Raw genomic sequence first — 27,671 nt, 5'->3', positions numbered from 1 at the left:
TGTCGTTCTTGAGCTTGGGTAAAAGAGACTTGATTTGATTGAGGATGACGGACTTGCTCATCGGCTTGCTTTTGTGAATGCTTGTCGTGTAGCGGGTTGCGAGATGCATGACGGTCTTGACGCGCGGCTCGTCGAAGAGTGTTTGATGACGGTGTACTTGAGCGGGACAAGGAGTCGTTCGAGTGTCGACTTGAGTGGCTCCGTCTTGAGTATGACAATGTAGAAGGAGGCCGGTTCACCAACAAGGCGCAGATCTCGTCCATTCTTGCATCGTTCTCTTGCTTGTGCGCGTCGAGCTTGTTGTCGAAGTAGTCTCGCGTATGTTGCTCGGAGAGTCGCAAGTCGGTGGTGAGGTCGTCGATGCGGTCGTTCATTGCTTGTTGCTCTTGATGCAACGCTCGTTGTGCACCAAAGAGGTGGCTCTTGGTGACTTATGATGGCATGTCGTCGTCTTGCTCGATGAAGAGTGGGTTGGTATAAGTACTTGGCCTATCGATCATTCCAAGCAAAATGTGAGTGGTAGAAGGAGAAGAACTAATACCAATGTATCTTTGACTGATGTTGATGATGAATCAAGTTCACTCAAATGCGGACAATGAAATAGCACTATTGGTACCAATTCTTGTCGGTTCTCACACCTACACAAGTAAAAGATTATGGTGGAGCTTGGTTAGGATGGTGGCATAAAATTTGATGCAATAGTAAGTGAGCTTCAATAATGTTGGAAATGATTCACAAATTTGCAAATGCAACAAGTAGACCAAGCAAATAGTGGAACACGGGAACACACATGCAAATAGATAGATGGGATTGTGCAAACCAAAAGTGAGCCAAAATGTGGAACCCACGAAGATGCTCTTGTTTCACAATACTAGAGAGACGCTAGCACGATTGCACAATAGGTGGATACGGAACTTGTGCACAACCTACTAGGCAAAAATGCCACAATCTCTATCCCAAGTTTGCTACATGTATGGTATTTCGGTGCTATGATCCAAGATGATCTTATATGAAAATCTTAATGTAGTATGATGCTATGGTTCTTGCTCATAAGCTCTTTGCTTATCTTTCCTATTTGCTTAAAATCTTGGGTGGCTCTTTCACTTTTGAGCTCTTTTTTCATGCAAAACTTCACGAACCAAGATAGCAAGTGTGTTTACGATGACAACTTTGTGACACACAAGTTGATCCCAAGATATGCACCACGATAGTATGGTATGTATGCTATGGAGTATGATCACTAATGTGCACAAGTCACGTTGCCGGCAATACTCAATGGCTAGTCTCAATGGGTAAGCTTTGCAAAAGTAAGGCCATGTGGGGTATCAATGCAATTGGAAGGTATGACAAAGATGTCGTCGAAGTTACCATCCTTGGCGATGATGAGACCCTTGCGAAGATGATCCATGGTGATGATGAAGTCGAACCATACCTAAATAGCCGAAACAAATAGGACATGGGAGCCACAACTCAAAATCTCAAGGACCAAAATGTGTCAAAATCGTCATCGGAGGTATTGCGGAAGATGGTGGTATATGTGGGTTGGAAGATGTGGTGGAAGCTGGGGTTGTGGTGGTGGCCGAACTAAAAAATTCAGTTCCGTCAGAGTTTCACGGACGTCCGGTTTTTACGGTCGTCCGGTCGTTGGACGTCCGGTAGGGTCCGGTCTTCCGGTGCCTGGGCGAAATTCAGGCACGGGATGAACTGCGTGATTTTGGGGTGAATGGAGATGGTGAGGTCGAAATCGAGCTGATTGGTGGGTGGAAAAGGGTGGGGAGGGTGGGGTAAGCTATATGGACACGTAGCAACTCAAATCCATGAACCAAATCCAACAAAATCTCAACTCACCAACAAATCACAAAAAACAATTGGGGCTATTTTTGGTGGGGAATTTTCGGATTTAGGACGAAAACAACAAAATCAAGCTAGAAAAAGAGGGGTAGGGGCTCCAAAAACATGATCAACGTGGCTCCTGATACCACGATGATGTAGGGCGGAACCCTATGGTGACGATCTTTCACATTTGGAGTGGATCCTACGGGGAATCACGAAGAACACGCGGAAGCACAAAGGGGAAACACGGGGAAAACGAGAGAGAATCACTAAACCGACAAGGAATCAATCACACAAGTGCTAGATCACTGAGAACAAAGAGTAACACATGATCCACAATCAACAAAGGTAAGGATACAAAGGAACCGTTCTTCTTCGTGAGGAGGTCTTGATGGTCTTCCCTAGAGAGGGGTCTTGAATCCGCTTGGGGGATCTTCTCTGAAGAGGTCGTGAACTCCGAAGAGAAGTATCCAAGTGGACAAGCAAGGCTCTCACACAAATATGAGCTAAAACCAATTCTAACCCTAGCTAGGAGGTGGGAGAGGCCTATTTATAGTCTTAGTGCAAAAGGGGCGAAGTGAAGGGGTATATGGGCTTCATCCCGAAACTGTGCGCAGACAGGTACCGGACGTCCGCTGGGGACCGGTCGTCCGGTGGCTCACGGGGGTCCGGACGTCCGGTGTCGTCGGACATCCTCTAAATGCGTTCTCTGAAGGAGGCGCCGGTTGTCCGATATCTTCATACTTCCATTAATATCCATTCTGTTGGGGGGTGCCGGATGTCCGGTGACTTCAGTCGTCCGCTCGCTGGGGAGTGGGGCCGGTCGTCCGGTCCGGGCCGGATGTCCACTCGCTGGGGCCTGCGTTGGCTGGGAATTGGCAACTGGGGCTTCAGGCGCCGGACGTCCGGTCCCGACCGGTCGTCCGGTGGCTGGAGTTTTCTCCGGTAGATCTTCTTCTTGACCTTCATGGTTGGTAGCCTTGCCGTCTTGTCCGATGGATGTAGATGTACCATGGCTTTCCTCCAGGTACCTGATCACACACAGAGTGTCCATATGAGGTAGTAGCCAAGTCTCGTGAGTAGAGAGAGGAAGTTCGGAGAGGAGCGAGTTCACCTTATCTTCGATAGCCTTTGCTCTAGCTCTTGTCATGGGTCCAAGTGGTGTTGAGGGAGATGTAGACACGTCCATGGGAATGAGCGAGGGATGCTCCGCATCACGTCCGCTCACTGTAGCACGTGTCGGCTGGGACCTGGGCAGGCTGGGCTTCAGGTGCCGGACGTCCGGTCCCGACCGGTCGTCCGGTGGCTGTAGCATGTTCGGCGTCTCTTCTTCTTGGCCTTCATGCTAAGTGTCCTCGCTGTCTTGGCAATTGGGTGTAGCTATCTGGTGGCCTTTTTCTAAGTACCGGATCACACATAGTGTTTCCGCTTAGGTAGTAGCCAAGACTCATGTCTAGAAAGGAGTAGTTCGGAGAGTAGCGAGTTAACCTTATCTTCGATAGCCTTTGCTCGAGCTCTTGTGATAGGCCCAAGTGGTGTCGTGGGAGATGTAGGTACGTCCATGGGGATGATCGTGCGATGCTCCGCATCATCTCTCCCCCCTTGGGAAAGATCCGACCTCGGATCGAAAGCTTCATATCCATGGTATGGCGAGAGGTCCTTAACATTGAAGATGTCCACTTTGTACTTGTCGCGTGGGAGGTCGATCTTGTAAGCGTTGTTGTTGTAGCGTGCTAGCACCTTGAAAGGTCCATCGGCTCAAGGTAGAAGTTTGGACTTGCGTTCGTTGGGGAAGCGGTCCTTGCGAAGGTGTAGCCACACGAGATCTCCAATGTTGAATATCATGGGTTGCTTGTTGGTGTTGAGCTTGGTCGCGAGTCGTTGTACTTGGCACTCGATGGTGTTCCTTGTATCTTCATGCATATTCTTGAGGTAGCTTGCTCGTGCACTCACGTCCATGTTGGTGCGCTCTTGTAGTGGAAGAGGTAGAATGTCCAATGGGGACAACGGGTTGAAATCGTAGACGACCTCGAAGGGGGACTTGCCGGTAGTCTTGTGTCTTGTGCGATTGTAGGCGTACTCGGTGATGGGTAGGCACTCCTCCCACTCCTTGATGTTCCTCTTGATCAACATGGAAGTAGAGTGGAGAGTGTATGGTTCGTCACCTCTGTTTGGCCGTCGATTTGAGGATGGTATGCCGAAGAGAACAAGAGCTTGATTCCGAGCTTGGCGCATAGAGTCTTCCAAAAGTAACTCAAGAACTTGATGTCGCGGTCCGAGGCAATTGTCTTTGGTACTCCATGGAGTCGCAAGATTTCCCTACAAAAAAGATTGGCAATATGTGAAGCATCGTCTATCTTGTTGCATGGAATGAAATGTGCCATCTTAGAGAATCGATCCACAACAACAAACACGAAATCCTTTCCATTTTGAGTTCTAGGCAAACCAAGTACAAAGTCCATGCTAATATCTTCCCAAGGTTGATAAGGAATAGGAAGAGGATGTAAAGACCATGGGATTGAGCTTTTGACTTAGCTTTGCGACATATAGAGCATCGGTTGGTGAAGCGTGAGACGTCACGGAACATCTTGGGCCAAAACTAGTTCTTGGAGAGCGTGGCAAATGTCTTGTCGTGTCCAAAGTGTCCCATGAGTCCACCTCCATGAGCCTCTTGCAAAAGGAGAAAACGAAGAGAACACTCGGGAATGCAAAGTTTGTTAGCTCTCATAAGATAATCATCCTTGATGTAATATCGTTCCCAAGATGTATGCGTCAAATACTTAGCATAAGGAGTAGCAAAGGTGGGATCATTTGCATACAAGTCTTTTATGTGCTCAAAGCCTATAATATTGAATTCAAGTTTAGTGACAAGCGTGCATATGCGGGAAAGGGCATCCGCCACTATGTTTTCCTTACCCTTGATCTACTTGATGACATAAGGAAAAGACTCTATAAATTCACTCCATTTTGCGTGACACTTGTTCAACTTAGTTTGGCCTTTTAAGTATTTAAGCATTTCATGATCGGTATGAATGATAAATTCATGAGGGCGAAGATAATATTCCCATTCAAGCAAAACTCGCACTAAAGCATATAGATCTTTGTCATAGATGGGATAATTGACTTGTGCGCAAGAAAGTTTTTCACTAAAGTATGCTATGGGGCGCTTCTCTTGCCTTAACACGCCTCCTATGCCATTACCGCTAGCATCACAATGAATCTCAAAAGGTTTGTCAAAGTTGGGTAATGCAAGCACGGGAGCATGAGTAAGAAAATTCTTAAGCTCATTAAATACGGTATCTTGGGATGGTCCCCAAACAAATGGCGCATTCTTCTTACTCAAAGCATGCAAGGGTGAAGCAATGGTGCTAAAATCCTTCACAAAGCGATGATAGAAACTGGCTAAAACCAAGAAAACTACGCACTAGTTGTAAGTTGGTTGGTTGGGGCCAAGTTTTAATAGCATTGATCTTAGATTCATCTACATGAACACCCTTAGAGGACACAACAAAACCCAAGAAAACAAGCTTGTCAACACCAAAAAGGCATTTTTCCACATTAGCATAAAGGCACTCTTTCCTAAGGGTTTGTAACACAGTTCTAAGATGGGTGACATGCTCTTTGAGGGATTTGCTAAAGACAAGAATATCATCAAAATAGACCACAACAAATACACCAATATAGGGACGAAGAACAAAGTGCATGACTCGCATGAAAGTACCTGGTGCTTCGGATAAGCCCATTGGCATAACTAGCCATTCATATAAACCAAATTTGGTCTTAAATGCGGTTTTCCATTCATCACCTTATTGGATGCGTATTTGATAGTAGCCACTCTTAAGATCAATTTTAGAGAAAATGGCGGCTCCACTAAGCTCATCAAGCATATGATAGCATTTATGGGACGGTAATCGGAGACCACTCTATAAGTACTGTCTTTCTTTGGAACAAGTATGACCGGAATGGCACAAGGGCTCAACCTTTCACGTAATTGACCGTTGTCGATTAGTTGTTGCACTTGCCATTGGATCTCCTTACTTTCCTCGGGGCTGACGCAATAGGGAGCCTTGTTAGGAAGAGGTGCTCCGGGGATGAGGTCGATTCGGTTCTCAATGCCTCGTAGAGGAGGTAGACCCGTAGGTAGCTCATCGGGGAAAACATCTTGGAATTCCTGCAAAAGAGAAGACAACACTAAAGGTAGATCGTGAGAGGTGTTAGTTTTTTGTGCCTCGTCTTTGCACACAAGGACAAAGTGCATAACACTAGATGGGTTCTCACACACTTCTCTCATCTCACTTTTGGTGGCAAATAGGACGAAGTTTTTCTTGTCGCTCATCGTGGAGGAGATTGGTTTTGGCTTGTGGCTCTCACTCACTTTTGTGTGCTTCACTCTCTCACTCTTTTCTCCACGATGAGTGGCCTGCTTGTCAGTGATAACTTGACTTGGAGACATAGGTCATAGCACATACTCCTTCCCTTTCATCTTGAAGCTATAGTGATTGGTACACCTATTGTGGATGATGTCGTGGTCAAATTGCCATGGTCGACCAAGAAGGAGGTGGCAAACGGACATCGGGACGACATCACACTCCAAAGTGTCTTCATATGCTCCAATTTTGAAGGAGACTTGGACCGTATGCTCAACTTGTATAGTGCTAGAATCGCTTAGCCATTGGACCTTGTAGGGGTGCGGGTGCTTCATCTTGACCAATTGTAGCTTGGAGCATAGTTCTTCACTTCCCAAGTTGTGACAACTACCTCCATCAATGATGACCTTGACGGACCTTCCATTGATGCCGGCCTTTGTGTGAAAGATGTGGCATCTTTGGTCTTTGTCTTGTTGATGTTGAAGAGTCATGACTTTGGAGACAACGAGAGCGGGGCTCAGATCCTCATCACAAAAGACTTGATCATCTTCATCTTCGTTCACATGCCGGTGCATGTCCACTTGCTCAATGGCTTCCATTTCCTCTTCACTCATGGAGTCATAGGTTCCATCGTTGTAGAGGATCATGGTGCGCTTGTTGGTGCACTCATAGGACTTGTGGCCTCGGCTGCTGCAAGTGAAACACTTGAAGGAGCCTGTCTTGACGGTCTCATCGGTTGGAGTAGATGATGAAGCACGCGTCTTGAAGCTGCTCGTAGTAGGAGGACGACTTGAGGCAGTCTAAGCTTTCTTGTAACTCGACTTGTCGCTGTTGCTTGTAGATGGCTTGGTTGAGGTAGAAGTTGGAGGAGTCGTTGAAGCCTGGTTGTTGGAGAACTCATAACTCTTGGACGAGTACTTGGCGTACTCGAAGTTATCTTGCACTTGACATTCCGCTTTGGTAGCTTGATGCACGAGCTCAATGTGGTTGGAGTAGGGTTGGAAGTCGGCAATCTTCTTGATGGGATGATTGAGGCCATTCAAGAAACGGGCCATAGTTTGCTCATCGCCTTCCATTACATTGGCTCTTATCATGGCTATCTCCACTTCCTTGTAGTATTCTTCAACACTCTTTGTTCCTTGCTTGAGTAGTTGGACCTTCTTGAAGAGATCGCGGTTGTACTAGGTGGGCACAAAATGTGCTTGCATGACATCCTTCATTTGAGCCCAAGTGGTGATTGGTGGTTCACCTCTTGCTTCTCGGCGCTCAAGACTTGTTCCCACCATATGAGCACATAGTCTTGGAACTCAAGTGATGCCATAGCGATCTTCTTATCTTCCTCATAGTTGTGCAAACGAAAGATTTTGTCGACCTTCAATGCTCATGATAGGTACTCTTCGGGGTCATTGCTTCCATTAAACTTGGGCATGGTGAACTTTAGCTTGCAGTAGCATTGCTCTTCATTGTGTTGGGGTCGAGGGTGATTATGACACCCTTGACGTGGAGGATAATCAACCTCATGTTCCTCTTGGCATGGAAGATTTCCATAGTCATCTTGCTCTTGTTGAACTTGAGGTTGTGGAGGAGCTTATCGAGCTTTAGGAGGAGCTTGAGGAACTTGACGATGAACCCTTGGTTGGTAGTTTTGTTCTTGAATTTCTTCGCGAAGTGCTTCCTCTTGATTGCGCCTATCGCGGTTGCGTTTGGCAATGGCTTGACTTGATTCTTGAAGGGCACATTGCGCCTCGAGAGCTTGTGCTTCACGTTGTCGTTGTTCTTGACGTTCAGCCTTGGCATCTTGTTCGTCTTGATGTTGTCGTGCTCTCTCTTCCTCTTGTAGACGTTGATGTTGTCTTTCTTGTGCTTGAGCGAGAGGGACTTGGTTTTGTCGATGACGATGTGCTTGCTCGTCGAATTGCACTTGTCGATGATTGCCGTGTAGAGGGTTGCGAGATGCATGACGGTCTTGACGCGCGGCTCGACGTAGAGTGTTCGATGTCGGTGCACTTGAGCCAGAGAAGGTGTCATCGGTGTGTCGACTTGAGCGGCTCCGTCTTGAAGATGAAGAAGTAGAAGAATGTCGGTTCACCAACAAGGCACATATCTCATCCATTCTTGCGTCGTTTTCTCATGTTTGTGAGCGTCAAGATTTTTGTCGAAGTAGTCTCTTGTTCGTTGTTCAGAGAGTCGCAAGTCGGTGGCGAGATTGTCGATGCGGTCGCTTATTGCTTGTTGATTATGATGCAACACTCGTTGTGCACCGAAGAGGTAGCTCTTGATGATGTAGGATGACATGTTGTCGTCTTGCTCGATGAAGAGTGGGTTGGTAGAAGAACTTGGCCTATCCATCATTTCAAACAAATATGTGAGTGGGAGAAGGAGAAGAACTTATACCAAATATACCTTGACCGATGTTGAAGATGGATCAAGGATCACTCAAATGTGGACAATGAAATAGCACAATTGGTACCAATTCTTGTCGGTTCTCAAACCTACACAAGTAAAAGCTTATAGTGGAGCTCGGTTCGGATGGTGGAACAAAATTGGATGCAATTGTTAGTGAGCTTCAATAATGTTTGAAAAGATTCACAAATTTGCAAATGCAACAAGTAGACCAAAAGCAAGGTATGGTACACGGAAACACATACGCAAATAGATAAGTGGGGTCATGCAACCAAGGAATGAGCCAAAATGTGGAGACCACGAAAATGCTCTTGTTACACATCACTAGAGAGACACTAGCACAGTTGCACAATAGGAGGTTACGGAACTTGTGCACAACCTACTAAGCAAAAATGCAACAACTCCAATCCCAAGTATGTTATATGTGTGGTATACCAGTGGTATGATCCAAGATGATCGGATATGATAATCTTAATGTAGTATGATGCTATGGTTCTTGCTTATAAGTTCTTTGCTTATCTTTCCTTCTTGCTTAAAAGCTTGTTTGGCTCTTTCACTTTTGAGCTCTTTTCTCATGCAAAACTTCACGAACCAAGATAGCAATTGTGTATGCGATGACAACTTTGTGACACAAAATATGATACCAAGATATGCACCACTATGATATGGTATGTAGGCTATGGAGTATGATCACTAATGTGCACAAGTCACGTTGCCGACAATACTCAAAGGCTAGTCTCGATGAGTAAGCAATGCAAAAAGTAAGGTTATGTGGTTATCAATGCAAATGCGTGGAAATGACAAAGATGTCGTCGAGGTTACCATCCTTGGTGATGATGAGTCCTTTGCAAAGATGAGCGGTGGTGATGATGATGTCGAACCGTACCTATATAGTCGAAACACCATAGGACACGGGAACCACAACTCAAAATTTCAAAGACCAAAACGTATCAAAATCGTCATAGGTGGTAGCGGCGAGCGATGGTGGTGTTTGCGAAAAGCTGTGGTGGTATAGGTGTTTGCAAAAGGTGGTGGAAAGTGGAGAGGTGGTGGTGGCCAAACTGAAAATTTTCAGTTTCATCAGGGTTCAACGGACGTCCGCTGGGGAACGGTCGTCCGGTCGCCGGATGTCTGGTGGTTAGCGGTTGTCCGGTGCCTAGGCGATTTCGGGCACGGGATGAACAACTCATTTTCATGGTGGAAGAAAGTGGGGAGGTCAAATCCGGGCGATTTTGTGGATGGAAATGGTGAAGATGGGGGAAAGCTAGATCCACATGAGGCAACGCAAATCCATGGATCAAATCCAACAAAATTTCAACATACCAACAAATCACAAAAAAACTAGGGCTTTTTTTGGTGGAGATTTTCGGATTTAAGACGAAGACAACAAAATCAAGCTAGAAAACAAAGGGTAGGGGCTCCAAGAACGTGATCAACGTGGCTCACGATACCAAGATCATGAGCAAGCTGGCTCTAATCCAAGATGATGTAGGGTAGAACCCTAGAGGCCGATCTTTCACGTTTGGAGGGATTCCTACCACGAACACGAAGAACACTAGGAGGGAAACGAGAGGAAAACACGAGAAAACACTCAACCAACAAGAATAGAGTCACACACGCGCTAGATCATTGAGACATAAGGTGATACAAGATCCGAATCCAACAAGGGATGATACATAGGGTAACCGGTTCTTCTCCGAGAGGAGGTCTTGAGTCCTTCCCGTTAGGGGCCTTGAATACAAATGGATCTTCTCCCTAGAGGCATGGTCTCTCTCGGAGGAGCAGATCCGGATGGATGAGCGAGGCTCTATCTCACAAATGAGCTATCACAATGCTACCCTTAGCTAGGAGGTAGAAGAGGTCTATTTATAGTCATAGTACAAATGAGGGCCGAAGTGAAGGGGTACACGGGCATCAGCCCGAGGCTGCGGGCACACAGGCACCGGACCTCCGCAGGGGACCGGTCGTTGGGTAGTCGTCGGTCTTCTACTGATTTGGTTCTGTGATGGTGGTGCCAGACGTCCGGTGTCTTCGGACTTCCGCTAATTTCACTTCGGGTGTGCAGTTGCCGGTTGTCCGGTGTGGACTGGTCGTCCGCTCGCTGGGAGGAGTGGCCGGTCGTCCGGGCCGGGCCGGACGTCCGCTCGCTGTAGCACGCGTCGGCTGGGACTAGGGCAGGCTCGGCTTCAGGTGCCGGACGTCCAGTCCCGACCGGTCGTCCGGTGGTTGTAGCATCTTCGGCGTCTCTTCTTCTTGGCCTTCACGCTGTTATCCGCGCCGTCTTGGCCATTGGGTGTAGCTATCTCGTGGCCTTCTTCTAAGTACCTAATCACACATAGTGTTTCCGCTTGAGGTAGTAGCCAAGACTCATGTCTAGAAAGGAGTAGTTCAGAGAGGAGCGGGTTCACCTTATCTTCGATGGCCTTTGCTCGAGCTCTTGTCATAGGTCCAAGTGGTGTCGTGGGAGATGTAGGTACGTCCATGGGGATGATCGTGGGATGCTCCACATCACCACTTCTTGAAATGAAGTCGTCCTCGATGGAAGCTCACCTTCCTCACCCAAATGAGGCTTCAAATCTACAATGTTAAAAGTGGGACTAACAACAAAATTTGCAGGCAGCTCAAGTTTATATGCATTATCATTTATTTTCTCTAACACCTTAAAAGGACCATCAGCACGTGGCATTAGCTTTGATTTTTGCAAAACAAGAAATCTATCCTTACACAAATGTAACCAAACAAGATCTCCAGGTGCAAACACAACGTGTTCTCTACCCTTATCTCCAGCAAGTTTATATTTAGCATTCATACGCTCAATGTTTTCCTTAGTTAACTCATGCATTTTGAAGACCAATTAAGCATGTTGTTTAGCATCAAAATTAACCTTCTCCGAAGATGGAAGAGGCACCAAATCAATAGGTGCACGAGGTAGGAAACCATACACAATTTCAAAAGGGCACATCTTAGTAGTAGAATGCAGCGGCCGATTATAAACAAATTCAATATGAGGCAAGCATTCTTCCCACATTTTCTTGTTATTCTTCAAAACAACCCTAAGCATGGTAGACAATGGTAGATTGACTACTTCAGTTTGTCCATCAATTTGGGGATGATATTTAGTACTAAAAAGAAGTTTAGTCCCCAACTTAGCCCATCAACATCTCCAAAAGCGGATAAGAAAGTTAGTATCACGATCTGAAACAATTGTATGTGGCACACCATGCAAGCAAATAATTTCACGAAAGAACAAATCAGCAACATTAGTAGCATCATCGCTTTTATGACATGGTATAAAATGTGCAATTTTAGAAAATCTATCCACGACAACAAATATACTATCCCTCCCCTTCTTTGTTCGAGGTAAAACCTAAAACAAAGTCCATAGATATATCCTCCCAAGGAACACTAGGTACACGCAAAGGCATATATAAACCATGAGGATTGAGTGGTGACTTAGCTTTTTGACATGTAGTGCAGCGAGCAACAAAACGCTCAACATCCCGTCTCATCTTTGGCCAGAAGAAAGGTGTATCAAGTACATCCCTCTGTCTTCTTAATGCAAAAATGTCCCATTAGTCCTCCTCCATGTGCCTCCTGCAACAACAAAAGACGAACGGAGCTAGCTGGAATGCATAGCTTGTTAGCACGAAACACAAATCCATCATTAATGACGAACTTGTTCCATGTTTTCCCTTCTTTACAATTCTGCAATACATCTTTAAATTGAGCATCATGCACATATTGATCTTTGATGGTCTCCAAACCGAATATTTTAACTAATGCACCTAGTACTTTCATGAGATTAATGAACGAAGTTTTGTGTGCTTTCATTGGACGATTTGTGGTATTCTATTTTAATGATGTACTTATTTATAGAAGATCTTTGGAGGAACATTTAGAACATTTATGTGCTATTTTTATTGCTTTATGTGATGCACATTTGTTTGGTAACCTTGGGAAGTGCACCTTTTGCACCGACCAAGTATCTTTTCTTGGCTATGTTGTTACTCCATAGGGAATTGAAGTTGATAAAGCCAAGATTGAAGCTATTGAGAGTTGGACGCAGCCCAAAACGGTCACACAAGTGAGGAGTTTTCTTGGCCTCGCTGGATTCTATAGGCGTTTTGTGAGAGATTTCAGCACCATTGCTTCACCTCTCAATGAGCTTACAAAGAAGGATGTGCCTTTTGTTTGGGGTACCGCACAGGAAGAAGCTTTCACGATACTGAAAGATAAGTTGGCACATGCTCCTTTACTCCAACTTCCTGATTTTAATAAGACTTTTGAGCCTGAATGTCATGCTAGTGGAATTGGATTAGGAGGTGTGTTATTACAAGATGGCAAACCTATTGCATACTTTTCTGAAAAATTGAGTGGGCCTAGTATGAATTATTCTACTTATGATAAAGAATTATATGCTCTTGTTCGGACTTTAGAAACATGCCAACATTATTTATGGCCCAAAGAATTTGTTATACATTCTGATCATGAATCTTTGAAACATATTAAAAGTCAAGCTAAACTGAATCGTAGACATGCTAAATGGGTTGAATTCATTGTGACTTCCCCTTATGTCATTAAACACAAGAAGGGAAAAGAAAATGTTATTGCTAATGCATTGTCTCATTGCTATACTATGCTTTCACAACTTGACTTCAAAATATTTGGTTTGGAGACCATCAAAGATCAATATGTGCATGACGCTGATTTTAAAGATGTAATGCAGAATTGTAAAGAAAGAAGAATGTGGAACAAGTTCATCGTTAATGATGAATTTGTGTTCCGTGCTAACAAGCTATGCATTCTAGCTAGCTCCGTTCATCTTTTGTTGTTGCAGGAGGCGCATGGAGGAGGATTAATGGGACACTTTGGCGTGAAGAAGACGGTGGACGTACTTGCTATACATTTCTTTTGGCCAAAGATGAGACGGGATGTTGAGCGTTTTATTGCTCGCTACACTACATGTCAAAAACAAAGTCATGACTCAATCCTCATGGTTTATATATGCCTTTGCCTGTACCTAGTGTTCCTTGGGAGGATATATCTATGGACTTTGTTTTAGGTTTACCCTGAACAAAGAAGGGGAGGGATAGCATATTTATTGTCATGGATAGATTCTCGAAAAGGGCACACTTTACACCATGTCATAAAAGCAATGATGCTGTTAATGTTGCTGATTTGTTCTTTCGTGGAACTATTCGCTTGCATGGTGTGGCAAATACTATTGTTTCAGATCGTGATACTAAATTTCTTAGCCACTTTTGGAGATGTTTATGGGCTAAGTTGGGGACTAAACTGCCTTTTAGTACTACTTGTCACCCAAACTGATGGACAAACTGAAGTAGTCCCCAAGGGCCGGCTCATTACAATGTGATGAGTCGGATATTCAATAAAGTGAGCCAAAAAATGACTTTGCATTTGCCCCCAAGTGCCGTGGTGCATGCTGGCAGTGACATGGGACTTGCATATTTGATATAATCTCAATCTGAATAATGTTGTCCCCAAGTGCGGGGTTGTAAGCCTGCATCGACTCGGGACTATTCCTTCCATTATAGAATAAATTATATCCATTGATAAAATAATAGCCATTGTGCCAAAGCGACTTTGAATACCTTATCTGTTGACAAGTAAATCCGGAGTTTAAATACCCGGCGGCTCTTGGCCGATGGCGATCTAATACGCCTCCATTGTAAACCGGAATTTTTATAACCCACCGTCTTATAGCCTTTGAGAAAATCCAGAACGGATAATCATTTTGAAGCATCAATTTTAATGATGAACTTGGACTTAAGCATTTATATAAGTCATAGCTCTGCCCTACACAGAGTTTAAACAACATATGCCCTGGCGACTTAAGTCAAAAGCCAGGGCGGGTAACAACCCAAACATAATATAGTCTTTATGAAACTATGGAAAAGACTAGAATTAAGGCCATTCAAGCCTAAACATACTGGCGATATATCGTCAAAAGCCAGGGCGGGTTATCAAACCTCGCATATTTATATAATAAAGAAAATATACCTGTGGAATTGGCTCATACTGCCGGCTTACATCATCGTATCCAATAAGGGCAATAATCCAATGATTGATAAGCGCATGATTCCAATGGCACAATCCAAAATATACCGGCGACTTAAAGTCCATAGCCAGGGCCGGTTTAAACATAATCATGTATAAACAATATCATACCTGTGATATTGAATCATACTGCCGGTTTATGATACCAATGTAGTAAGGGTGATAACCCAAATCTTAGACGCTAATACTTCCAAGTATTTAATATTGTCATATGCTGGCGACTTATCGTCCAAAGCCGAGCCAGGTTAAATAGAAACCACACATATATGCCTCAGATATGAACAAAAAAGTCTCTCAAGACAAACCCAAAAGATTGTTTTCAAAAACTTAAACCAAATAAGAAGAAAAAAAATCGAGGCTTCTGATTCGAATACGATCAGTAAACCGTTCCAAAGGGGTTAAGCTAGGATTCGAATACGATCAAAGTCGGACCCAAAAGGGGTTAAGCTATGATTCGAATATGATCAAGAAGCCCCCTAGTGAGTTTGGCATTGTGTCGATCAAAAGGGTACCGATAGCTATGTTCTCTTTGGTTCGAATATGACCTATGTTTGAACAGGAAGCCCCCAAGTGACCATTTGAAGCAGGGTACCTATGTTTGAGCTGTGCTTTGCAACAGACTCTCTTTGGTCCCTTTAATTTTTCCTGAGAACTCGAACTTTGCGAGAGATAAATTCTTCTTGAGTCGGCGGATAACCTTTAAACTGGCAACATTTAGTGAGCTATGTCCATGTAGCCCCTGAGTCTTTAAGACGACTCAATGAGTTGGCTTGAGATTCCCCATAGTTGACCGTGATATAGACCGACAAAGAATTTAAACAGTGGAACGTTGTCCCTTTGACAGTAGACAACTTGCCCTACATTTAGAGAACTTGCAAACCAGGGTAATTGCTCTTTTAAAGAAAGCAATATGTAATATAAAAATATAGCGGATGGATTTCACATGATAAGCCGGAAATTAACCGCCGCGGAGTTGATGATCACTATGGTGACACTGAAGTTAATCATGGGCGAGTCAACCGCGTGAGCAAACAGATGAGCCGGCTGCGGCGTTGTAAGCCGGTGCGGACGGGCGAGTCAATCGCAGGCGCGTGGTAAGCCACGCGACCGGCGAGTCATTCGCTGGCGTGGTAAGCCACACAGATGGCGAGTCAATCACACGCGCGGTAAGCCACACGGATGGCGAGTCAATCGCACGCGCTGTCCCGGTGAGTTGTAGATTTGAACTGCATGGGCAGTGACTTGCGTGCACCCGTTCAATCAATAAGCGGGCGCGGATGCCGGTGCGTGATGATGTTGATGCACACTTCATATAACATGGCATCACCTTGATAATGAATCACTATCCCTGCGTACAGAAAATACATGATCTGTGTGCCATCGTTCTCGAAAGAATTTAATATGTACTAGAAAATAGACTAGACTAATATCACCTGATGATCTGGACGATACATGATCTGTGTGCCATCGTTCGTCAGATGTCCATTGGACAGATGATCCATATGCAGACTAAAAATGGTCCCGAGGAGTACGAATACTAGTAACGATGGATTAGTATAGCCTCTCGTTATTTGGAATGGCAACCTGTGGTAGCACTTTTCACATGAGATGCCTTTGGAAAATCAATGGTTGTTGGGGTCTGTGCCGCTAGTGGATGTCCCATGCGTGGCTGTTATTCCGTCTCTCTCTTTTCCTATTTCTTTTCAATGATGGACAAGACTGTAACAACATCAGTGTGAGGCCGCGGGACGACTTGGAAATGATTGGCAACTTGCCGGCGCAGGCGAGGCCGCGGCTATGAAGGTCGACCGATCAGGCAGCGGAGGTCGGCGGCTTGGCGCGCGGCCTCGGCTGTGGCCGCAACAGCGGAGACCGTGTCCGCGCCCGCTCCTCGAGTCGTAGATGTCTGTGTTGACTCAGTCCGTGTCTTTCTCCAAGTACTATTCTTCTTTTCCTCCCTTTTTTTTAGGGAAAAGTAGCTGACCGTATCGCTCTCCTCTTTGACTTGTAACGTAAACACGGTAGTTTCCTTAGGTAGATGTAGCGATTTGGAGAAAAACCAATATGAACTTGTGACTCCTCTCAGCCTCCAGAAGTAGTCAGGCGTGCACTGCTGCAATTTTTCTTCTCGGGAGTAGCAAAGACGATGGACGCAGGAATTGCAACTTGCAGTGAATAGATCAGTCCAGGGAGTTTTTTCTGACGGCGAACTGGTCGGGCGACTCAAGGCCGGGCTGACTCGCGGAAACAGGCGGGTCAACAAGGTGAGGAGATGCCGCGGCCGGCTCGGAGCAGGGAATCTGGTTCATAATCTTCTCTTCCTTCAACTGCTAGTAGTTTAGGAAATCCCCAGATGATGGTATTGGTTTTATCCCGTGAAGAAGCAACTCCCAAAATTAATTAGAACTCGAACGACGAGCTGCAACTAATGCATACTAATTCGCCATGGCACTTTGACCATGTGCAGCTGGATGATATTGAAACCAGAATGGATTTGACCAGAGACTATCTGGATTCAGACGATAGACCTTTTTCCATTAAAAAATTCGGCGACTTGACAGCTTGTTAGATCGCCGCCAGCCTCGGCGGATCGTAGGACAGGCCGCTTCTTTCTCATCCGACCGATTGAACCTTGGCTGATTCTGAATTTGGACGGATCATATGAATGTCACAAGCACACATAAGCATAACCCTAATTTCCTTTGGTTTGTCCGCTATACCCAGGGTTGTCATGGCGAATTATCTTGCGTGATTGTTCCATGCCGGCTCTTCTTCCATCTGACTAGCGCGAACTTCTCGATCCCTGGCAGAGATCCCTTCAAGAACTCAACACCACCGTGTGCGAGCCTCACGGTGGGCGCCAACTATCGTGGAATTATCACGACAGATGTCCTTAGTGTCAGGACTTAGCCGCAGGGCCAACGCATCTATGCGGTAGCTTGAGAGGGGTTGATCGGGATGAGAGACGCAACACACAAGACAAGGATTTAGACAGCTTCGGGCCTCGGGAAACATCATTCGGTAATAGCCCTACACGCTGTTTGTGGCTAGGTCTCATTATGCTCATGTGGGAGTCGCTGCATAGACCAGCTCTCCTCTTAGTTGTGTCTAGCCCTAGAGATTATTCTTGCTTGTCACCCTTAGGGTGCCCTGCCCCTCCTTATATAAGTTGAAGGGGTGGGTTACATGTGGAGTCCTATTAGGATTAGGACTAGTCTATTACAAGTGGAGTCCTAGTCTTGCTTCCTTTGTAAGGGAATACTCCTTATGCTTTCCTCTTAAGCCGGACCACCATAACATGAGCCGACCTTCTAGGCCTTCGGCCTTGTCGTCCGTCTTACCCGCCCATCGGGTTATTAATGAGTCGCCAAGATCGGGTGGGTTGCCCGTGAATCGCCAAGCACCGAGCGGGTTACGAGTGAGTCACTAAGCTACGGGCGGGTCATACATCCGGCCGGGTTACACCGCGGGGTATATCCCCGACAACTATGCTTAGGGCTGTTTTGAAGAATAATAAGAAAATATGGGAGAAATGCTTGCCTCATATTGAATTCGCTTATAATCGTTCATTACATTCTACTACTAAGATGTGCCCTTTTGAAATTGTGTATGGTTTCCTACCTCGTGCACCTATTGATTTGTTGCCTCTTCCATTTTCGGAGAAGGTTAATTTTGATGCTAAACAATGTGCTGAATTGATCTTAAAAATGCATGAGTTAACTAAGAAAAACATTGAGCGTATGAATGCTAAATATAAACTTGCTGGAGATAAGGGTAGAAAACATGTTGTGTTTGCACCTGGAGATCTTCTTTGGTTAAATTTGAGTAAGGATAGATTTCCTAATTTGCGCAAATAAAAGTTAATGCCACATGCTAATGGTCCTTTTATGGTGTTGGAGAAATAAATGATAATTCATATAAACTTGAGCTACCTGCAGATTTTGGGGTTAGTCCCACTTTTAACATTGCAGATTTGAAGCCTTATTTTGGTGAGGAAGATGAGTTTCCGTCGAGGACAACTTCATTTCAAGAAGGGGAGGATGATGAGGACATCAATACCGTTGTTACAGCCACTGAGCGGAGCATCCCACGGTCATCCCCATGTACACTCCGAGTACTCTTCATACCCCAAGAGGACATATGACGAGACCTCGAACATACGCCATTGGAACAAAGGTGAACCCGCTCTTCTTCGAGAACATCATAAATATCCATTGGACTTGCTTGCTACCTCACCAAAGTGCTCTATGTGTCCTTAGATACGAAGACCGACGACCGCAAGCTGGTGAAGGACACCCCAAAGGAGTTGGAGAAGGACCACAAGGCCACAAGGAGGAGGAAGGAGTGTAACAAGATCGTTTCAGCACCTCCCAGGCAACCCCGTGCCCACGGGCCTCGAAGACCCTGTGCGCACGGGCTACTCAGAGAGTTGGCGCTGGAGCACCCCGTGCGCACGGGCCTGTACCGTGCCCACGGGACCCCCATGTGCACGGGCCCAACTTACCCCATGCGCACGGGCTCATCAGGATGGATGGTTGTGATCTCCATTTCGAGCCCCTCTTCCTCCACTTCGTCCCCAAGACTATATATTCTGTACCTAGACCATTTGTTAGGGTAAGCAAAGTAGTTGATACACATTTGTGAGCTTTGCTCCATGGATCCACTCTACTAGGAGATCAAGACCTCCTCTTGGGGTGACCAAACATCAAGACCTCCTCCTTGGGGAAGGATCCCAATCATAGGATCATCAAGCCCTCATCTCCTTCATAGGATTTGGGATGAACTCTACCATGTATCTTATTTCCCTTTGTTGTTCATGTACCTTGTGGATCTTATGTGTTTGATTGTCTAGTGGATGTGTGATTTGACTTGTTCTTGAGTGTTCCTCTTGTTTTCCCTCTTTTGTTCATCTTGTTCTTGGGGATTCCCCCTCCAATTCGTGAAAGATCTTCACCTAGGGTTCCACCCTACATCAGCCACAGTCCCTGCTACGATACATAATGGACCAATTACTAGAGCTTGTGCACGCCAATTGAATTACTAGGTACTTTCGTTCCTTGGTAATGATTCTAATGTTCATGACAATATGATGCTGCCTAAATTGTATACATTTGTTTTGCTTACAAATGAAGGACCTAGCTTGGAGAAGGATGAACATTGGAGCAAGAACAAGCATGGAGATGATGGCATGCGCAAGGGAAACAAGAACAGAGTTACAAGTGATGATTTCAGGACTTTGAAGCCACCATGAAGCCTTGGACGAAATATATAAGATGCCACTTCATAAATTTCGTCCAGAGGCTATTCTAGGTGCTGCATCACTTTATTATTGGGCCAAGCCATGTAATTTCGAAATACGTAAGTATAGGCTATTTTTAAAGTCCGTATCACTATAAAAAAGGACACATCCGTGACATTTTTGGCCGAACGAATTTCTTTTCTGTCATACTTATGAAACTTCTATGACGATAATTGTGACAAAACCCGGTATCATCATAGATGTGGTGGGCTCCTACTTCTATGACAAAAATTCATGACAGAAAATGGGCTTTTCGTCTTGGGCGGGCCGGAGACGCAGTTGCATGACATTCTTTGGGTCGTACATGACGGAAAAAACTGTGGTAGAAGCGAGGGCGAGGAAAATGTCGGGGTGTTCCCGGTTACGGTGGGTGATCTGGGCCGAGCGATGCGCGTTTCTCTCGTACACGTACGCGCGTGTGTGCGAGGCATTGGGCTCTAACTGAACCCGAGCGAGGCGTTGGGCTCTAACTGAAGCCGAGCGATTGCACTGCAGGCTACGCGTTACTGAACCCGAGCAATCGATCAATGGCTAACCCGATCGAGCGATTCCTTCGCTACTGCTGCTAACTGAAGCCGATTGATGCTGCCTCTGAATGAACATTCATCGTTGCTGGGGGGGTTTGGATAAATAGTTTCCGGTGGGGGTGGATGAACAGGACCCTGTGATGTTGGCTCTTGATGAACAGGACCCCGACCGATTGAGCTAGTTGGGGCTGGATGAATAGGACCCCGTGGAGGGCTAGATGAATAGGACGACTCCGTGGAGGGCTGGATGAACAGTAGAAGCTGGAGGGGTGGATGAACAGTAGCCCGTGGAGGGGTGGTTGATTAGGAGCCCATGGAGAGCAGTGGTTGAACAGTAGCCGGTGGAGTAGCGCGTGGTGGAGGCTGGATGAACAGGAGCCCATGGATGAACAGTCGCAGGTGGAGGCTGGAGGAGGTCGACGGTGGATGAACAGTAGCCCGTTGAGGCTGGAGGGGGTCGATGGTGGAGATGAATAGTATCCCGTGGAGTCCTGTTTTGCGGTACGCCACACCCCTCCTGATGAACACAACCCCCGTTTCGACCGTAGTGGTCCAACACAAGTCTGTTTCCTATGTTTTGCGGCACGCCACACCCCTCCCGATCAATAGGACCCCATTTTGACTGTAGGAGGTCCAACACAAGTCCATTTCCTTTGTTTTGCGGTACGCCAGACCCCTCCCGATGAACAGGATCCCGTTTCGAACGTGGCCGGTCGAACACAAGGTCGTTTCCTCCGTTGTGCGGTATGCTAGGCCTTGTTTCCAATGGCTGTTCCGTCCAAGCCAGTTGGCTCCCACACGTTCCGTTGCCTCCCCATGAACACGACGCATTCCGTTGCCTCCCCATGAACACGACGCATTCCGTTGCCTCCCCATGAACACGACGCATTCCGTTGCCTCCCCATGAACACGACGACGATGCAGTTTCTCCGTTCTGACCAAGCCATGTAAATGAGCCCTGGCTGTACGTATGCACGAGTAGGTGTTCGAGACCCTGCCTGTATGTACGTACGTGGCCGTATTTTCTTTCTTGCACACTGGCTGTTGTACGTGTACATGCTACGTGTGTGCCTCTACTACGACACGTGCGCGCCTCTACATCGACCAGTATGTATGTACACGTTCGCGACCAGAATGACAACGCTATGTATGCTTCAACCAGGTGGGTCCCGACTGTCAGGCACTTCCTTGCGTGCGAATATGTAGCTGGTGGGTCCCAGCAGTCAGGGGGGCGAATCGGTTTTTTTTTCGGACGCACTTCCTTGCGTGCGAAGATGTAGCTGGTGGGTCCCAGCAGTCAGGGGGACCATTTTTTTCATGAAATACAGTGGCCCATCCAGTGGGTCCCTGCTGTCAGGTGGAGGAATAATTATTTTTCGCGTAATAATAAGGAGGCACTTCCTTGCGGCCGCCATGGACCCAGCTGTCAGCCTCTCCATGTACAGTACTCTTCCGATGGAAGTCGTTCCTTGACCACGTTGACCATGCCGCGCCGAGAGCACCAGGGCGGTGGATGACGGCGAGGCCTGGGAAGGGGATGACGCGGAGCCGGGGAAAACGTGGCAGTGGAAGCCCGTGCAGGGAGGAGTACGAGGGTTCACTGGTTCAGCTGTGTAGTGAGGCTGCCGTCGCTGCAGAATAACAGGGGGTGTGGGTGAGTAGAGAGATGGCCTAGCTAGCGGTGGGAGTAGTAGGGGCAGTGAGGCCTCCACAGCATCACAGCCGGCCACGGGAGGGAGGAGCACGCGGCATGACTGGTGCTGGTTTGGGCAGCTTGGTAGGCCCACAAGTCAGCCTCCCACTATGCTGGGTTCCAGCTGGCATGGGGAGTATTCATCTTTTTGTGCATAATAAGGAGGCACTTCCTTGCGTGTGAAGATAGCTGGTGGGTCCGACCTGTCAGCGGGGGGCACGTTTTTTTGCGAAATACAGAGGCCCTTCCAGTGGGTCCCAAATGTCAGATGGAGGAATCATTATTTTGCGCGTAATAAGGAGACATTTCCTTGTGTGCGGCCGTGGACCCAGCTGTCAGCCTCTCAACGCACAGTCTACTTCCGATGGTGTCGTTCATTGACCATGTTGACCAAGCCGCACCGAGCACACCCAAGGTGGTGGACGACAGCGAGGCCCCGGATAGCAACGAGCCGGAGATGGGATGATAAAGGCAAAGGTGTCCCGTCTTTCGATGAGATGGTGGCTATCGTTTTGGAGGAAGTCGACTTTGACGATCCGACTACGAACGTGCGAGGACGTCGCGCCTTAGCAATCGATAAACCAACTCCGAGAGGTTATTGACCACGCTGGAGCATGATCAACCTGACCATGAAGGTCTGTTTCCTGTAGGCAAACGAAGAACAAGCAAGAAACTAAGATTGCAATCTGGATATTGCGAATATAAGAGGAAAGCTTTATTTATCAAGGTGGGGTTCTGTGACGCCTTTGTCTGGTCGTTGAACACAAACAAAGTACGCAAAGTTGCAACTATGGCGACCTTTAATCTAAACAAAACCCAAAGTCTAAACGATGCCCTAAGGGATGTATATATGGAGGAAGAGGGGGGGGGATTTCGTGGCCCTTGGTGGAGGGGTCCGAAATCAACCATATCTCTTGTTTCCCCACACATACGGACTCTAAAAATAGCCTATACTTATGTATTTCAAAATTACATGGGCCTGGCCCAATAATAAGGTAACGCAGCACCTAGAATATGCAACCCTATCTCTTGTTTCCCCACTCAATTTTTCAGAAAAATATGCAACAGGTTTGCTATCTTGTAATAACGCACCTCCTAATCCAATTACACTAGCATCACATTCAAGCTCAAAAGTCTTATTAAAATCAGGAAGTTGGAGTAAAGGAGCATGTGTCAACTTATCTTTCAATACCATGAAGGCTTCTTCCTGTGCGGTACCCCAAACAAAAGGCACATCTTTCTTTGTAAGCTCATTGAGAGGTGCAGCAATGGTGCCGAAATCTCTCACAAAACGCCTATAGAATCCAGCGAGGCCAAGAAAACTCCTCACTTGTGTGACCGTTTTGGGCTGCGGCCAACTCTCAATAGCTTCAATCTTGGCTTTATCAACTTCAATTCCCTGTGGAGTAACAACATAGCCAAGAAAAGACACTCGGTCGGTACAAAAGGTGCACTTCCCAAGGTTACCAAACAAACGTGCATCACGTAGAGCAATAAAAACAGCACATAAATGTTCCAAAGGTTCCTCCAAAGATCTGCTATAAATCAATATGTCATCAAAGTAAACTACCACAAATCATCCAATGAAAGCACCTAAAACTTTGTTCATTAATCTCATGAAAGTACTAGGTGCATTAGTTAACCCAAAAGGCATGACTAACCACTCATATAATCCAAACTTAGTTTTAAATGCTGTTTTCCATTCATCTCCCAATTTCATACGAATTTGATGGTATCCACTACGCAAATCAACATTGGAGAATATTGTAGAGCCACTCAATTCATCAAGCATATCATCTAGCCTAGGAATAGGATGACGATAATGAATAGTAATATTATTAATGCTTCTACAATCAACACACATATGTGATGTACCATCCTTTTTCGGCACTAGAATAATAGGAACAGCACAAGGACTAAGGGATTCGCGTATATAATCTTTGTCGAGCAGCTCCTGTACTTGACGCATAATCTCCTTCGTCTCCTCTGGATTGGTACGGTATGGTGCACGGTTGGGTAATGATGCACCGGGAATTAAGTCAATCGGATGCTCAATCCCTTGAATGGGAGGTAATCCCGGTGGCACGTCTTGTGGAAAGACGTCAGCGAACTCCTTCAAAATGTTAGTGATAGCAGGAGGCAAAGAGGAAGGCACGTCCTCGAATGAAAATAATGCCTCTTTGCACACAAAAGCATAGCAAACAGATTTGCTGAAATCTAGCTCATTAATATCAGATTTAGTGGCAAGTAAACATGCACTTTTCAATTTAATTTCAGAAGCAACACTAGATGGTTTACTATTAGGCTTCATTTGTTGCTCAAATTCTTTTGCCACAATCTGATTTTCACTCTTATTTTTCTCCTGTTTTGCTTTATTAGCTCTATTAATATCATCTTTCAAAATGGACTCAGGAGTCATACGAAGCAAAGTAATATTTTTATCCTTATGAACAAGAGTATATTGATTGTTTCTACCATGGTGTACATAATTTTTATCAAATTGCCATGGTCGACCAAGTAATAAGGAACATGCTTGCATAGGTACCACATCACAATCAACATAATCATCATATGTAGCTATACTAAAATGCACACGAACAGTACGTGTTACCTTAACCTTGCCACTGTTGTTGAACCATTGGATGTAATAAGGATGTGGATGTGGTCTTGTGGTGAGAGATAGCTTCTCCACCATCTCCATGCTAGCCAAGTTGTTGCAGCTCCCTCCATCTATGATGACGCGCACAGAACGTTCCTTCACAACTCCCTTTGTATGGAACAAATTATGCCTCTGATTTTGCTCAGCTTGTGTAACCTGCACACTCAAAACACGTCGAGAAACTAAACATTCATACATGTCAGCATCTTCAGGAGCCATGTATTGCGTCTCATGATCAGAATCATCTCCACCGTGTTATTCACTTGTAATAAGGGCCAAAGTCTCCTCATCATAGTCACCAGCAGACTCATACCCACCATCCTCAGTAGCAATCATCACACGCTGATATTTGCATTCTCGCACATAATGTCCTCTTCCCTTACAACGACAACAAATAATATCACTTGTGTGCCCTGTTGATGCCATGGAAGAAGAAGAGCTCTGTGTAGGCCCGGCAGGTGCGCTCTTGGCAGATAGTGGTGGTGGTGCCTGCTTTCTTGTATCACGGATGGAGGTAGGAGCTGATGGAGGTGCTAGTGCAGTGGAAGTAGAGGATGCACGCGGTGTCCATGCTGAAGGTCGACCTGCAGAAAAGTTAATTCGCGCCAATGCTTGTCGATCCTGCACTTCACGTTCAGCTTTACAAGCAAGATGGAATAGACGAGTGATATTAGTATACTCCTTATACTCTAGAATGGTCTGAATCTCTCTATTTAACCCACGCATAAAACGTGCAAGCATAGCTTCATTCTCCACAACAATACCACATCTAATCATGCCAGTTTGTAATTCCTGATAATATTCTTCTACAGAATTTTTTCCTTGTCTTAAACGCTACAATTTTTGAAGCAATTCACGTTGATAATATGGTGGAACCCAACGAGTACGCATAACAGTTTTCAAAGCAGCCCAAGTAGTTGGAATAGGATATAATCTACAATGTTCAGACCACCATACACATGCAAAACTAGTGAAAGCACAAACAACAACAGCAACTCGTCTCTCCTCGGGATATTGTAAACATGTAAAACATTGTTCAGTTTCTAACTCCCAAGTAAGATATATATCAGGAACATATCTACACTCAAATGGTGGAATATTCAATTTTAGTTTCGGACTATGGTCATTATCTCGTACCTGAGGTGGTGGTGCAGGCCTACCGTTGCGAATATATACCTGAGGTCGACCTGATGGTGGTGGTGCTGGTGGCTGCACGTAGTTCTGATTTTGATCAACCTCATCCTCGTAATAGTCCTCCACCTCTGCAGTAACAGCAGGAGCTATAGAAGCACCAACAGCAGTAGCAGTGGCACCAGAATTTTGTCCTGGCTCAATAGGAACACGCTATGCTCGCCCTACTGTATCGCGACATAGAGTTGGTTGTGGGAGATGTTTGAGTAATTCATCAAACTTGGCGTCCAACTTGGTGTCAATTGACTTCTCAGTGTCATCCATCTTCTCCATTGCCTTTCCAAAGCTGGCCATCACGTCTTCCACCTGTTGACCCAACATTTGATGAAACTTATCATGAAGCTCCTTGTTCGTCATGTTCTCCCAGTCAATCTCGCCGGCTTGTGTTCCTACCATAGTTAGCAGCAATAGAAATAGACAAGAATACGATCCTACATACTACTAGAATATGGTGGTGGTGGGGTGTCACAAATCCGTCAAGCGAATCTCAAATTCTTACCAGTTCTTACCCAGCAGCAGGTGGTGATCGGCAATGGTTGTAGTCAAAACTCTCAAAGCTTGGATAGAGCGATTACCAGGGAGAGTCAAATGCACGACGTAGATGTATGTGGAGCTGAGAAGGCTTATAATATGGTAGCAAAAAAATCAGCAATAATCAATTCAGAGATGCAAAGTTGAATAAACGCTCAACGACGGTACTGTTCTGGTCCTAGGCTAGACCGTGCTAGAGACGCGAGCCTAGAACACTAACAAAATCACGACGCTGCACGTAAACAAGGGAGGAGCACACTCTGGATTTTTTTTCTCTTTTTTTCACCTTTTTTGCACTTTTTTCTCTTTTTTTTGAAACTGGAACAATTTTTGTACTACGGGTAGCACAAAAGTTGGGGAGTCCGACTTGGTCACGTCTTGTAGTATCGCGTGATCTGGAACTCGGAAATAAAGGAACAAATACTGGACTCGCACTAGGACTGGTGGCGGAGATGAATCTGGTGGAACTTGGACAGGTGATGATGGTATATGATGGGCGGCGAAGCAAGGACTGGTGGCGAATATATGGATACGGATCGGTGGCGGATAAGCGGTGGTGGTAGATGGCAGGGGCGATGATGATAGTGCGGCGGCGGCGTGACCACTTATGACCAGAACTCGAAACTCTTAAAGACTAGACGCTAAGACCAGCAACTTGACATGACGATGCAACCGCAAATTCAACAAAGCAAAATACTGAAATGACTATGCAAAGGCTCAGACTGGTTCGGATATGATGACCTAACCCTAATTTTTTTTGGATTTTTCGTGGACTGTAGGTATGAAGAACAGACTCGATCTAAACTACGAAAAAATGTAAAATCTCACCGAGCAACCTGGAAATCTGATACCACTTGATAGAGGCAAAGGTGTCCTGTCTTTCAATGAGATGGTGGCTATTGTTTTGGAGGAAGTCAACTTTGACGATCCGACTACGAACGTGCGAGGACGTCGCGCCTTAGCAATCGCTAAACCAACTCCGAGAGGTTATTGACCACGCCGAAGCACGATCAACCTGAACACGAAGGTCTGTTTCCTGCAGGCAAACAAAGAATAAGCAAGAAACTAAGATTGCAATCTGGATATTGTG

The sequence above is a fragment of the Triticum dicoccoides genome, chromosome 1B, assembly GCF_002162155.2.
Source record: "Triticum dicoccoides isolate Atlit2015 ecotype Zavitan chromosome 1B, WEW_v2.0, whole genome shotgun sequence".
NCBI lineage: Eukaryota > Viridiplantae > Streptophyta > Magnoliopsida > Poales > Poaceae > Triticum > Triticum dicoccoides.
The sequence above is the reverse complement of the archived record's forward strand: the minus strand, read 5'-3'. Positions refer to the sequence as shown.